This window comes from Falco peregrinus, chromosome 9 (genome assembly GCF_023634155.1).
Source record: "Falco peregrinus isolate bFalPer1 chromosome 9, bFalPer1.pri, whole genome shotgun sequence".
Lineage (NCBI taxonomy): Eukaryota > Metazoa > Chordata > Aves > Falconiformes > Falconidae > Falco > Falco peregrinus.
The window spans coordinates 8,777,814-8,793,746 of record NC_073729.1 but is presented as its reverse complement, the minus strand read 5'-3'; the positions used below and the strand labels follow the sequence as shown (position 1 = coordinate 8,793,746).

General features: G+C 39.3%; 1 long non-coding RNA gene across 1 annotated transcript in view; it reads left to right on the top strand.

The window, feature by feature from the left end:
* Positions 1 to 309: 309 nt before the first annotated feature.
* LOC114010500 (uncharacterized) overlaps positions 310 to 15,933 on the top strand; it is a 239,419-nt gene continuing 223,795 nt past the window's right edge. Inside the window, exon 1 of the long non-coding RNA XR_008748842.1 lies at positions 310 to 547. This is a non-coding gene — a long non-coding RNA (uncharacterized LOC114010500). The remainder of the gene's footprint in view (positions 548 to 15,933) is intronic.

The window sequence follows — 15,933 nt, the reverse complement described above, 5'->3', positions numbered from 1 at the left end:
CCTGCGTGCCCAGCGCTGGGAGCCCTCCTGCAGCTGTTGCTTCTGTTCCAGCTCTCTCCCCCAGCGGCTGGCAGTTATTTGGCCAGCTCAGAGTTGCTTCTGAAGCCTCGCCATGGTCTCCTTGCTGCTGATTTCTCTCAGTTTAAAGGTTCTTCCCTCACCAAGTGTACTCCCGAGGCCACGGCTTGTCCCTCTGCCTTTTGGCGGGCAGCCCGGTTTTGGCGCCGAGCGGGTTTTCCCTCAGCCGCCTGAGGGGAGCCCTCCCCCGCCGGCCGCGGTGGCTGTGGAAGGTTCTGTGGAGAGGCACAGCCCGTCAGCGCCTGAGGCCCGGTTACAGCCCGTGACAGGACAGGGCTGCTGCAGCTCTTCAGAAAAGGTTCATAAGGGTTGGAAACGTGTGTACTTTGTTGAAGCGGAGGTTTGGTCGCAGGGCAGTCCCGCTGCTGTGAGAGAGGGGATCTCATGGCAGTAAGTGCAGCAGCAGGGCTGCCTTGCAAACATGGTGGGAGCAGAGCGAGGTGACAGGCCGGGCAGCGAGCAGTGCCAGGTAATTTAGGGAAGGGGTTGGTTTGGGAACCAAAGCCACTGCTGTCTGGCGGTGATGGAGGTGTCGTGGGGTGCTGGGATGGGCTGCTGGTGGTCAGAGAGTAGACAAAGGTCCTGAGGACAGCCCCACACCAATGCTGTATGTACAGCCATGTGAAACACACCAGGTCACTGAACCAGGCTAATACTGTGTCTCTAGCAGTCCTATCCTTGCTGATTCTTAAATTTTTTCCTTTAAAGACTTTTTTCAAGATTTAAAGATTCTTGCTTTTTTGTTGTTGTTTTTCCTGCTCTCCATTTTTGTGATTAATGCTTTTGAGCTGCAGCTATGGAGCTGTGCTCCTCTCCCCTGGGCTGAGTGGCTTAGGTAATGGCAGCAGGTACCACAGCGCAGGTCAGGGAGCAAGCAAGGGAAAGGCTTCCTCCTGGCAGGATCGTATTTTATTCCACAGGGAGACAACATTTCTTTGCAAAACACTCCTTTGACTTTAAAATAATACATAATAACTATAAAATTACCTAATGTCAGGTAAACAAAAAGTTATTAAGGATGACCTTATTAGTTCTATCTGCAATTCGCAGAGCGAGGTAATTGTCAAGTCTCACTGTTATTAGGTTGAAATAATAGTTTGGGGACCATCAACATTAAAATTTCATTATGATGGGACAAAAAGGCTCATGTATAATCAATAGTAAGAATCCATTATTATTGACTTGGAATGAATGAAGCATGAACACATTTGTGCAGATATGAACAGTTAGCAATCTTTTGAATAATAAAGAATTAACACTACACAGATAATGTCATTCTGGGAATTGGGCTCAAACTCAAATCGGTACATGTCTCTTTGTTATAAAGTCGGATTCACATCCCTTGGTAACTTCCATTAAGCTGTTTCTTAAAATACTCTGTGTCTACAATTTTGTATTCCTCTGCTCTGGCTTGTGAGGGAGCTCTGTTGCTTGCCGGGTTCAGTGATGGCACTGGGAATAGTACTGCATTGAGATGCTTAATGCACTGGGCGTGGGTGGGTGGGTGGGAGCAGGTTGGGAGGGTGCTGCTGCTTTCTGCCATCCTGAGCTTGGCAGTGGTGTTTCAATGAGACAGTGCGGTGGTGTTTGCATCACAGGTACTAGATTGACATAGGTAAGAGCTGGTGAATGCGGAATGGAGAAGAGAAGCACACAACATGTGGGGCACGCTGGTTTCTGGGGACGTGGCCAGCACCGTGGACATAGTGTGCAACATTACCTTGTCCAATGTACATGATGTGTTGAGGCAAGCTGTTCCCAACGTGTTCTTTTCTGTTGGTGTGGGATATGTCACATTGGCAGTATTGTTAGTCTCTCATTTTCCACTGAGGAGGTGGACCCAAAATGCAGTTCAAAAACCCTCAACAAAACCACACGTCATTATGTGCTAGATCTGATGCATTTAAATTTCTTCAACCTTAAGTGCCTTTGAAAGGTGTTATTTAAGGGTATTTTAACCGTGCTTCTAGACTAACAGCTGCTTACCAGCATCTTCTGGCTGTGGTTTACCTGCTTCCTCATACTGGCTCCCAGCTGCTGTGATACCCACAGTACTTTTACTTGGAATTAGCTGTTGACTTTGGACTGCAGTTTTACTGGGAAGAAGCTTTGCATTGCTGCAAGCCTGCCTCTGCTATTACAGTGAAGAACCTCGAACATGTAGTATCCCTTTATGTGTTATGGTCTATTCCTCAGTGCTCCTACTTCCATGTCTTTCAAGTTCCCAATCATGGAGCACTCTTGTGCGAGAGATTCTAGCCTTCTGCTATGAGGCATACCTGCTCCAGGTATCAGATGTGTAAAAATGCAAGCCCTCTCTATGCTTGAGAGCATGAGGGAGCTTCCAGCCAGAGAGCTCCTAGGAACAGTCTCTTCCAGAAACTTGCTCTGTTTTCTCTAGTGGCTTCCTTCAGTAGCATGCCCTATTTCTGAAGGAATTGGGAAAGTCACCCAATGCCTTAAAAGAAGTAAAGAGATCTTGTGGCTGTGGCACTTCACAGGCTCAAGGAGACTTTCTGGGGAATCTGGGTAGTCATTTATTTTTTTTCAACTGTGAAATGGGAACAATCATTTTCTTAGTCAGTGGAGAGGGAATAATCATTTATTACTTGCATTATAATAGCACTAAGGACTGGTTGGGCTAGATGCCCAGAAATTGAAAAAGTTATTTAAGGAATTAAGTGTATCTCTCTCTTTTTTTTTTTTTTTTTTTTTTTTTTTCTTTTCGTTGAAAGGGACCGATAATACTTTAGATGGAAGCTCAACAGGGGAGTGAGTGGTGTATTGCAGTGGCACCTGCTTTAATCCATTAGAATGGGTATAATTATGAAAGAAAGAGTGAGTGTTATTTCCTTTCAACTTTTAGCAACAGTGCACTGCTGCTTCCCTATACTTAACTTTCAGCTGCTTTTCAGGGGTGGGAAAGGAAATAATTGAGAGACAGCCCATCTATTGCTGAGAGAGGCATGGAAGGGAAGCCTTTAGATCCTGTTACCTCTGCCTTACTGCTGGGGAAGAGGGAAACAGGGCCTAATCCTTGGAGAGAGGGAGAATTACACTGGTTTATTTCCGGTGTCCCCTTTTCTGAGAAGAAGAGGGGAAAGCCCTTAACCTTTCCAGCAATGAAGAGCAGAAATCCAAATAGTCTTAGAGCATGTGAACTTGTATTTAATTTGGCTTAATACCCAAAGCTTGTTTGATGAAGTGATGTACACGCCTCCTTTTTCATCATTTGTCCATGTGAGAGCAGATGTAATTGACAATCTGAGAGATGTCTTCAGTGAGACTGAGGGGATACATGCAGAATTCTGAGAGGCACTGGAAATTTTTGACTTGCCAAAGGCATGGATCATTTTCTCACTTGCCTTTTTTAAAACATATTTTGGTTGTTTTTGTTTAGTTGACCTATGATGTAAGGCATTGGCATTAACTTTACTTGCCTGAGGGTTAGGAACAAGGAATATATGTGTGTTTTAAACTTAGGAAAAAGGCAATTTATACAACTTCTTTTGGGCTGAACCCAATTTCTGAAACTTCTTCAATTTTTTTTTTTTTTTTTTTAAGCAAGAGATACATGCAGGGCACATAAAAACATTAAAAAGGTTTTACAGAGTACATAGCATAAATCAATGAGTAAGTTGTTCAGAACAGCACTAACAATGAATATAACTGAGCATACATAAATCTAGGCAGGAAGAAACCTTTTTTTTTCTCATCTTGTCAAGCCTCCTGCTGATTTATAAAATAGATGAATAGCCAGAAAAATCATCAAAGGAATTATACAATATTTTAAAAATACAATACTGTTGTATTCACAACACAGATTATTCATCACTGTTACAGTTCCATAATTGTAATTGTTAAACATAAGTCCCCCAAACCAAATCTGCTACTTTATTAGATTGATTGATCACTGCAGAGTTTGTCTACCTAGAAAAATCCCATTTTTTTCTCCTGCTGAGTTGCATCAACCTGTTTGTTCCTTTTAGTGATAAAACTAATTTCAAGTAATTAATTTCAAAGCTGACTTTTTAGCATAACTGAGTTTTCAGTTAAGCTGTAATTTTAAACAAGTCTTTCAAACGATTTTTCATATCTAAACCTAGGAAACGTGCATGCTATAAAATTTCACATCTTGTTGTTTGCTTCTTCTGGGTGTCTGCTTCCCTGCTGTGCTGCTTGATCCCTGTTGACTTCTGTGTGTTTGTTTCCATTTGTATGCAAAAGTTCTTCTTGCACCATTATCAAGAACAAGTGATACCTGGGAAGAGACTTCCGTACTTGAATTGTTTCCACGGGGAAAATATTTTAGTTGTGCCTTTCTTGTAATCTATTTCTGAATATTTGAGGTGAATGACAAATGTATAGTGCCTGCCATAAAAAGTAACATTTCAAGTAAAAGCATTTACTTATAGGTCATAATTGTTTTAAAGTAGTATTTATAAGGGGTAAATGAAATGCAATTTACAGTAGTTTAAACCAACCATGAGAATACTTCATGCTCATAAACTGCATTTCATTTCTAAACTGTCATGAATACCCAAGAGACAATGAATTTGCACACATACATTTAAAATTTGGTGTTTCTTTACTTTTTTTGTGTGCCTGGAAACTTCCTTGCTGAATTTTTACCTCGTGTCTCTGGCCTTGTTTTTATTGCTGTAGCATACCTGGCCCCAAATAATTGCAAGTATAGGCAAGGTCTAATTTTATTCCTCCTTATTCTTACCAGTTGGAGAGCACATAATATTGCTGAAGAGACATAAAGAGAAGTTGCAGTTCTATTAAGGTGAGAGCATGTCTGTACTCAATAGAAGCCCTTTTTGTATGACCCCTCCACTAATGCAGCCCTTTGGATTAGAGAGAAGGATTTCTTTTTCCTTAGCAGTAAAGTAACCTACTCACAGAACTGTTGGTACTGCTATTTCTGCTTCTGGATAGAAGCCAGTATAATGACAGAAACTGGAAGTTGTTACTTCTAGTGGTTTATTTTTATTAGATGAGAGAAACAAGTTTACCAGTTCTATGTGGTCTAGCATCCTTCATACTTAAAACAAATAATGACCTTCCTTACCTTTCTCTCAGCCAAAGTGTCTAAGCTCAGAGAAAACTAATTGGCTTGACCATCTGACTCTTAAGATAATTCACAGAAAATTACTCTTTTTATTAAAAAGAGATGGGGTGATTGTATCAATTCAGTCTGAGTCTGTGCAAACAGTTCCAAAGTTTTTGTAGTCACTCCAAATTGGCATGTTTAATGTCCATCAGATGCAGAAGTGTGAGCCATTGAGAAATGAAAGTCTAGTCTTCAAAACCAAATCTGTTCAATTTTTTTGAGTGCAAAAAGCATCTTAAAAAATTTAACTTATATTTCTTTGTCACTTTTATAACTCAAATGCTAGACAAGTGTTCTTGAACTTCAGGAAAACTGTGAATTTTACTGAATTTTGAGTGGTTGCATGAAGATGGTGATGAGAAATACTTCTGCTCACATCAGCTTCCAAAAGTTTAGGTCCTCATTTAAACTTGTTCCAGTCTTTGATCTGGCAGATGGACTGGAAGTCTCTTGGCATATGATATTTTAATTTTTTTTTTTTTTATTTCTGCCACTGTAAAAATTTTGTGATAAAACTGCCTCACTTGGCTTCTTTCCCTTCTGCTGTCAAAGAAAGCAGGTGATTGAGAGACCTTGACTTTAGTGGGACCTAGATCTGGACTTCAAAAACATGTAGGATGGAGGGAGGGGAAGTTTCAAAGCTGAGTTTTCCAAAACGTTTTGATGACAGAGAATCTTGTTAGGCAAACCAGGTGTTTTTTGACACAGACTTGTCTTACCTAAACTGCGTATAATTCTGCAGTAACTTCTTAGAATAGTGGGGTCTCACAAGTACTTCAGTTGTTTACATCTCTTCGTTATGATTCAATGAAAAATGATTCTGCCTGTAATAGGTAACTATTTTCCCTGTGATGTTTGAACTTCCATTATGGCATTCATTGTGTCATGAAATATAAAGAGTTCTTTGTAATTACATTTTGACAAATACATATTTCATGTTCATAACATTATAGAAAATAACTTGCCTTTGTTTAACTCTTTAGCTTCTGCCCTGTTTTTATTTCACTATGCAGTATCATTTTACTATTCTTGTGCAGGGTTCTTTTAAGGGAATATATGTATGCCACATGTAAAAGAGTGCAGTACCTTGTGTGTATTTATGTTTGTCATATTCACAAATCAGAGCTTTAATTGCTTATGTACGGGAAAGAAAGTTAGTCAGCAAAAATCTCAATGGCTGTGTCATCCTAAGTTGGGTTATTTAACAAAGTCTTTGGGTCTTTAATTCCCAATGTAATTCCATTCTAAAAGTTTTCCGATATGTTAAAAATAATCTCATTTAATATACCCATGAAGAAGTTAACTGCCTAGGCTAAGCTACTCTCCTGGGCTCTTGCTCTGAATATTAAAAAAATGCTTCTAGATTTGTCCCACTTATATTAGAAACTTTACCCTACTGATTCCTCTCCAGTGCTCACTTAATGATGATGCTTAGATGAATAGAACAGAACCGTGTGGGGTTCTGGGCCCCACAGTTTAACATGGATGTTAAGGTGCTTTGTACAGAAAGTTTAATTCCTCAGCTGAGCACTAGGATAGATAAAACCATCTATCAGTAGAATCCCTTAAATATCTATAAAAGAACAGGTGAGATTGTTTAAGATGCCCCTAGTATTCAGCATCGTTTCTCAGCATTTTCTGCTCATCCAGATCTATGGAACTGTTCTATGACTGGTGAGTAATTACATTGTGGTTTTTCCCCCTTTATTTTGCAGGAAAACATTCTCATAACTTCCTCATTTCTAGGTTTTATGCTTGTCACTTTACCTTTCCTGATTGCCTTCCACTCAGCAGATCATTCATGAATGAGGTCTGATAGGGCTTTTAGGACTGGATACCTCTGTGCTGACAGTGAGTGAGGAATCGGGTCTTGTGTTCGATACCTTGTGTTTGGTTTTGAAATCTGTCTTTGTTCCCATAGAACCAATGGTTTCACTCAGCTCTGTCCATTAACAGTAGACCACATTGTATCATATTTATTTAAAAAACCATGGGAATATTGTTAACCAAAATAGCAAAATTGAAATACGTTCAATCCAAAGAGATATTTCCCCTCTGCATTCAAGGCATCAAAATTATTCTTCCATCAAAACATAACAATTGTTATGAATGATATCATAATACTGTGAACTGCTTAAGAGCTTCCACTTTAAAGCTGTAATGGGCCATGCAGACAGAAGGGAAAAAAAGGCTAAAAGCATAAATTGAAGATAATCAATGTGAATAGACCTTACCCATTGTGCAGTTTGAATAGGATAAGCACACATTATCTGGCATAATTGGTTCATGTGATTTTCTAATTGAAGAGAAGAAGTAATTAGAGCCTAATTGAAGCAAAGTAACACAATGTCTGTCAGCATTTCGCCTTCCACCACACATTATATTATTACCTGTCATCTTTTACTTTAGTGGGAGTGAAAAAATGAGAAAAAAAAAATCAGTATAAAACCTTCGGAGTTTACCTAGCCAAAGCAAAGGTGCAGATAAAAGACACTAAATAAAAGCAAATAGGTCTGAGATTAACTGTGTACACTCATGGGTGCTTCCAAACTAGGAGTGTTCAGTTTGCCTAATTAAGAAATTAATTGCATTTTGTGAAGTGATGTTACAAATTCAGTCTTATTAAACCTTAGGAAGAAGAATATTTAAAACATACTTGATTTGACTCAGGCCTCTGTACATTCTGCTTTACATTTCTAAGTGAAGGATTTTGCAGTTTGCAGTGAAAAAGAAAATGGTTACTGTTTTTAGCAAAATGGTGGAGAACACCTTTGCAGCCCTCTGCTGAATTTTTTTTGTGGGTCAATTTTATTTCAAAAACTGTTTAACATGAAAAGACTAATTGCTGTCAGTGTGGAAAAGAGATTGTACTATGAAGTTGTCTGGGAAATGCTTTGAATAAAGAGAGAGAGCATGTTGCACGGTATTTTCCATCTCTTGGGAACAGAAATAGGGCTTAGGGCTTTTTATTTCCTTGGGGGGAAGAAGGAGCCTGGGTGATGGAGTAGTTGTTACCTTTCCCTACACACAAAAATGTGGGTGTAACTTGAAAACAACTCTTTTGAGATAATATACAGTTATTCTTATTAAGAGTAGGTGGTATCTTGATGTAATAAGAGGCCACATTAATTGAAGATGGAAGAATGTTTTTGTGAAAGAACTTGTAACTCAGCTCTGTTTCCCTTGTTACTATCATGTATGTAGTGTTGTGTCATTGGCCGTGGAACGGAATAGTGAACATCAGAGGTCAATCATCTTCATGTTGCAAGTCCTGTCAGGTTTCTTGCTGGTCTTCCTGACACCAGTTACTTACCCATACCGTTAATAAAAGAAATTTCATCTCAGTATCCTTCCAGTGCATTTGTAGTTGCTTCTGTGACTTCTTGTCAGTGTTGGATTCTAAAACATTGCTGTATAATGTCATTGGGAAGATTTCTGGACCAAAAGGCATGTTATAATCTTGATTTTTCTCCTTGCCATGTGTAGTAATACGTAGTGCGATAATCAAGCAAAGAGAGTGTTACCATATTTCCTTCCTTTTATGTGTTGAAGAAAAAACCACATTGTTTTGGAAACAGTGACTCAGTCTTTACTACCTACAATGTGCTTGACTCACTGGTATATTACAAATATGCCATCAGTCCTTAACCTAAGTATCTGAATTGATACAGGATAACAGCTGGCTCAAGTGTGTAAAATGACCACAGGCAGCCTGGCTTTGATTCCTGTATAGTAGTCTTCAAAGTGTGATAAACTCTTATTAGTATTCTGCTGCAATGAATTGTATGCATCTGAGGGCCTCTGACAATATATGGTATCCCAGGTCTTCAAACAAAAGCTGCTCTCTATTCTGATGTGGAGTTGCTCTGAAGGCCATTAGTACCTTGTGCTGGTGGAAGTGGCAGCTGTTTCTGTTTTCTAACACCAAACAGTTTTCTGTATGGTGTTTTCCAAGTTCTCAGTCAGAGGGTATCCTTTCTCTGAAATAAGCTCTTCCTTTACAGAGGAAAAAGGGAACACTGAGAATGATAGACTGGGAAAGTCTGGTAATCAGCAGCTCTGCTTTCTAGATCTGAAAACGTTTTGCTGGAAACAGTGAGAACAGCGTTGTGAAACAAACTGTTTTACCGTGACTACAGCAAAAACAGCAAGTTAAGGAAGGCTTATCTGGGCATCTTCCTAAACTAGGGTGAATACAGAAGAGCTAGAGACCAGAAAGGCAGAGGGATTGGTAAAAGCATTTTTTTAAAAAAGCTTTTGTATTTGAAGGGCCTAAATGGATTACATTGAATTAAAAGGAGTTTTGGTTTTGGCCTAGCGCTGTTTGAGATTCAAATAAGAGTTTCACAGTATAACTGTGTCACTGTTTGGTGAACACCATGCTATCCTGCATTGATGCTGGGTAGGGCTGTACCACCGAGAAGAAAATGAAATTGTATTGAGAACAGTGGGAAACAGTGGAGGAAGAGTGTCTGAGTAGCAAAAATGGGTAAAGGTATGCAGGCTTATACGCAACTCAAGGCTATATAGAATGAAATGGTGTTGCTTGGAGCTAGGCAGGCAAATAAAACTGAATGACTTATGCAAAAAAGAAATGAAAGTGCTCACTTCTTAAATTTTGTTTTCCTTAGAAAAAACATGCTGGAAAATAACTGTATTGCTTGATGAAATCTGAGGCAGTTCCCAGCTCTGCTGGTGCCCTTAAAGAAATAATTTTGATGGAAAGGCTTTGTGGAATCCATTTTATTTTTATTCTCTGTAGTCACAACTTGCCACACATCTGCCTAATGTGTCCTGGAAGGGTTAGAAAGACATTGCCAATAGATGCTGTCCTCAGTTTTGCACTTCCTGTAAGTTATTTTAATGGCATTACTGATGTTAGAGAAATCATGGGCAATGAAGGAGAACAAGAGTCTGCTGAGTAAAAAGTCAGAGCTGTGTAAATTGACTATACGAGGCTTTGCCTGCCCAATTCCTTAGGCCAAGCAAGATGTGTTCATTTGGGAAAGCTAACTTTTTTTGGTTTCCTTGTACTGGAATTTGGTTCACTTCCCATGAGAGGAAAGATTTAAATTAATCTCTCTAAACTCTTGGTCAAACTCTGCGTTTAGCTTTGGAACTGAAACTTCAAAAGATTTGTGGCCTATAGTTTTTGTGACATGGCAGTGATGGAAGGCTCTAGATGCTATCACTGCTACCTTCTGGTTTTTCACATGTATTGACTTTCCCATTTTATGTTGTGACATTATAGGTAGAATCTGTTACCCTTCCATCTGCTGCTGACCACCATTGGGGCCAGGCTCATTTCTGAATGTCATTTATTATTCTGAAATGCATGCTTAGCAGTGAATCTGTAAAAATGATTTGCTACATTGTGTTGCCTTTTTTTATAGAGGTGAGAAAGAATTACATTTTTTAAACAAAACACTTTAGACAAAGTAGATATTGAAATAGTAATGCCTCCAGATGCTGGACTGTCAAAAGATGCATCCATTCCATTTATCAGTCCTTTAACATGAGGGCTTTTTTCTCCCGTCTCTCTCAAGTAAATGTGGTGCACTTTGTCTGCATGGGATAAAAATTGTGCAAAACATGTCATTACATTCAATCTGATGAACACAAAGGAATTAAATCTGCTGCCTAGCTAGGTGGAAATTCCCAGTGTGAGAAGCTCTAACACTAAGCCAAACACCTGGCTCTTGCATTGCCTCCTGTTTGCTCTGATGTAAGACGTATGTTAGGAGGTGAATGCTGGATACTGTCTTCCCAACCTGATCAGCAAACACATCTTGGCAGCTGATGTCAATTAGCCCTCTTCCTTCCTTGTCCCCCTGTCCCCGCAACTATGTAGTCTGTGTAGGGCTGTTGTGGTTTAATCCCAGCCAGCAGCTAGGTACCATGCAGCCACTTGCTCACCCACCCCATGCCACCCTACCCCCGGTGGAATGGGGAGGAGAATCAGAAAAAGTTAAAGCCTGTGGGTTGAGATAAGAACAGTTCAATAAAGTTTTAAAAAACCACAAGCTGACAACAATAATAGTTTTAGTGGAGAGGGGTAGAGAAGAATAAAATCCAAGGGGAAAAACCCCAAGTGATGCACCAGTCCCTGAGCAATGATTGGTGGCCCCTAGCCAGCTCTCCCCAGTTTATGTACTGAGCATGATGCCCTGTGGTGTGGAATATCCCTCTGGCTAGTTTGGGTTAGGGTTAGCTCTGCTTCCTCCTGGCTTCTTGTGCACCTGTTCATTGGCAGAGCATGGGAAACTGGAAAGTCCTTGATTTAGGGTAAAGGCTACTTAGCAACAACTAAAACATCAGTGTGTTAATAAACATTATTTTCATACCAAATCCAAAACACAGCACTGTACCAGCTAATAAGAAGAAACCTAACTATCCCAGCTGAAACCAGGACAATGGTGCAGATCCTTCCTAAGGGCTGAGGAGTTGCTACCATCTTTCTGACAACTAGTACACACGAGGCATGGATGGCAGCAGCATAGGCTCTACAGGCTTACTGGATATCTGGCTGGCTTACTGCCTACCCTAAACTTGCGTTAAGCCTGTTCTACTGTGTCTTCCCTTCTGTTGATGAAATTAGCTTGATCAAGCCTAGCACATATATGACTGTACACACCAGTCATATATCCTCGCTGATTGCAATGTCGATATGTGTGTAGTTAAACTCCCTTTTGCTTTGCTTAAGCAGTGGGAAACTTTGACGGAGTTCTATCTGTAATAGCTCTACAATTTATGTTCATTGACAATGGATGCAAAACAAAATGAGATTCAGATTGTAGTGAACAGCCTCTCAATCTCTGTGTTTAATTAAATGGTTCTCTTCAGAAACACTAAATATGAAAAGCTTGTTAGCAGAAGAGACAAGGCTACCAATGTATTATGTAGGCTGCGCATGCTGGAAGTGAGGTTCTGATCTTTGTGTGTATTCTTGTTCGACGATATGTCTCAATAAGGTTTTACTACCAATGCCTTCGGTTCTCTTTGAGGCATATTGTGCTGATGCTTGAATGTGTACTTACTTTAAATGCTTCTCTACCTTGTTGGCCTTAAGTGTGGGTGGAAATGTGTAGCGATCAAACAAAATATCATCTGTGTATCATCTGAATGCTTTTCATCTAATTCCTCCGAAGCCTCCAAGAAATGCTGTTGAGGACGTTAATGTGGAAGAGTAATCTCAAATGAAGTCAAAGGGCAAGCTGGTTTTATTTTTTCAATACAATAAGCCTCGTTCATTTGGAAATTGATGGAAAAATTAAATTAAGCATTTGCATGTATTGTAGATTGATGGAGGTCATATTTCCAGTTTCCTTTATCATTACTTATGTTGCAGGCTTCCTTTCAAAGTAGATAAATGCTGTAGGTAATATGGGTTAGGGCAGATATGGCAAGGATAGTTGTTTGCACATGCCCCTAACATTTAAGTTGTATTTTTACAGTGTAGAAGCACCAAGTACCAAACCTGGGCTCTATGAGTTACACATCTGCCCCACATACAGCTGCATCAAAAGACAGTCTGTCTTATGGCTAAGGAAGGTTGGAGGTATTTTGTGCTTACTCACTTACAAGTTCTCCTAGTTGGAGCCTGATCTTTTTGCTAATAATTAAAAGGGGAGAGGGAGAGAGAACCTAAGAACAATGATTGGATTGTAAAGATCTCCTTTATGAGTTTTCCCCATCTGTCTCTCCCAGTGCAAAAATTAAGAGGAATCAAATAAAATTACCAGGAAGCAAACTGGAGGAAAACAAACAAACCAGCAATAGTGTTTTGTCTTTGCATCATCAAAGATGAGATGGGTGTAGGAAGGTGGGGAGTGAGAATGAATGAGCAAACTTACATACTGATCTTTTCCTCTGATTAACTGAGGACTCTTACCTTATAAATCTTTTTAATGGTCACGAGCATCAAATAGGGAAAGTGAGGAAATTTTGACAAAGAATGTTCTGCAGTGAAGACTGACATTGTATCAGTAATGCATCCTTTTGTGAGCTTGAGAATGATGAACTCTGATAATATTGCATATTGTTTGTCTCATACTATAATGACATAATACACCAAAATAAATGTACTAATTCTAAATATCCTGGGGGTTTTGAGGCTTAGGTTAGACCTTTAGGACTATAATTTCAGCCAAGCCTCTAATGTGCGTCTGTAAATTATAGTGAGGTACAATCATATATTTAGCCATCTGTGTGTGATAGACTGTGCCAGCAAATAATCGTGTGCAAAAAACAAAAGCCAGTGTTTGAAAACCTAGCTTTCTTGTTCTGAAGTAAATTTCCATTTGTGATATATAATAGTATAGTAGCAAGTTAAAGTGTGTGCTTACAATTATTTAGACAAAGCACCTGAGTTTTGCTGAAGGTACCAGTGTTGAAGAACTATAAAATAGTGAGCTGAGGGAGAAAGAGGGAAATGTTGAGCTTGGTCACTTCCCACTGAAAAAACTACTCAATGCAGACCAGAATTTAAAGTAAACATGTTTACCTGTGTAAACATGTTAAATGTATTAAAAACAACCAGAGGGAAAAATGTTTAGGAGTGATAAACCAAAGCTGGGAATATACATTAGAGCTGTTTTGCAGCAGTCCTGTCTAGAGAAGGATTTAAGATGTGGTTTGGTTTTGGTGTTTGGTTTTGGTTTTTGGGTTGTTTTTTTTTTTTTTTGGGGGGGGGGGTAAGCCTTGAAAACATCTATATGGCTGCAGTAAAACTAAGGCAAATGGATGCCAGCAGGCATTACATGAATAGGACAATGGAAAGATTCAAAGATGTTTGTATGTAAGGTACAGGTTGGAACTCATCTAGAACTCTGACGTACAGAAAACTATTGGAAAAGATATTTTTAAATGGCTAGGGAGGAAGAAACCCTTGAAGATCCAAAGATACTGGTCAGATCCAATATCTGGTTATTAGCAATATTATTAAAATAAAAAGTAGCTCTCAAATATAATTCACTTCTATTATTTGCCTACTTACGTTTAATTTTGGTTTCCCAACACTGTGACTTCTTGCCTTTTGCCTTTGAAGACATTCATTACCAAAATTTCTTCCTCATTTATGTACTTACAGACTGCTATCACAGTTTACATCTTAACCTTCTCTTGTTCAAGTGCAGATTCAGCTGTACATAGTGATGGAGTATCTTTCAAATTTTCATTATTCTTGAGGCTTTTCTCATCTCTAATTTATTAATAGCTTTTCTGGACTGTGGATATTAAAACTGAAGTCTGTATTCCTATACTAATTACCCTAATGCCAAATTAGGAGAAATAAAACTTCCTGATCCCATGTTGCTATTCATTCTTCTTGGGTATTTTAGGATCAGATTAGCCCTTTGGCAACAGCACTGTTTAGGATCCATACTCAGCTGAATATTGACAATGACTCTGAAGCCCTAGTAACAATTTGTGCCCCACAGCAGAGAAGCCCACAGCCTGCACATCTACACACTGTTCCCAGAATAATGGCTTTAATAGTGACATAAAAATGTACTCACTGGGTGGCAGGTTGTTCAGATTCTCTGCAGCTCCAGTATTAATTAGGGGTAAAGATTTCAGCACTAGATCATATGAAGCGAGATGATGGAGACCTTAAACTGTAAAAGCTGAAATTTTCTGTGCAATAAGTCAAGGTGATGATACATTACCTCCGTGCCAGTAACTGCCTAATTAGTATGCATAGTTACTGCTAATGACTCCCCTTCTCCTCCATTTCAGGCCAATTCAGCAGCCGTACTGGTGCTTCACAGCACCTTAAGGGAACTTTCAAACGGAACATCCCATCAGCAAATGCCTCTGAGCTATCATTTTTCATAAATGAAGGAATCAAATGTTGCTTAAGAAATAAAATAACACTATGTTATAGGTACTATTATGCAGATTACTTAATCCTCTATAGGCAGTCCTCCAAGCTGCATCCACAACCAAGGATTTCTTGGTCTTCCAACACTGGAGCAGATGCTTCTTGTAAATATGTTTCCCTTCCTTTTTTAATTTTTTTTTTTAATTATTATTATTTTTGTGAGGTGGAGCCTCAGCTTTAAAAAGCAAAATAAGAATGCTATAACAACTGCGTCCCAAACTTCATGTGAGTGGGAGGCTTTAGTAAGATACTTGCTGGTTTTTATGAAATGTCTCACACCCTGACTGACTGCTGTTGTTACTGTAACTTGTCTCCTGTATCACATGTTTTGAAAGTCTTTAAAAATGGAGGCGAAAGACTTTCCTAAAAGGTCATGTGTTTTCTGCAGTGCTGAACTGCAAATACAAACTACAGAAGACTGCAAGTTCAAGAAGAAGTATGATCAAATGCATTTGGACTGCTTTGTGGCACTCTGTCTCTTTCCTTCCCTGTCTATATATGGTAGGCTTCCAACTCCACAGAGGACCATGTGTTCAGTTGGCTTGGGTAAACCATCACGCAACACAGACTAAAAGCAGCTGGAGATCTGAACTCCTTGATATTTAGCCAATGCCTTTTGTAAGATTTGACTTTAGTAGTAACTCAAATAAGAATACAAGAATCTATTGCCTTTGTAGTCTCTGTGGATATGTAGTCTTGTTGCAAAACTCTGCTGCAAGCAGACATCCTTCCCGTCTTGAATTAAATAAGCAGGTATATCTTTCTAGGAAAATGGAATAGGAATTGCCCAAAATCTTTCCCCAAGATCTTTGTTCCTGCTATGAGGCTGTATTAGCAGAACCACTTTGGTACTGCTTTT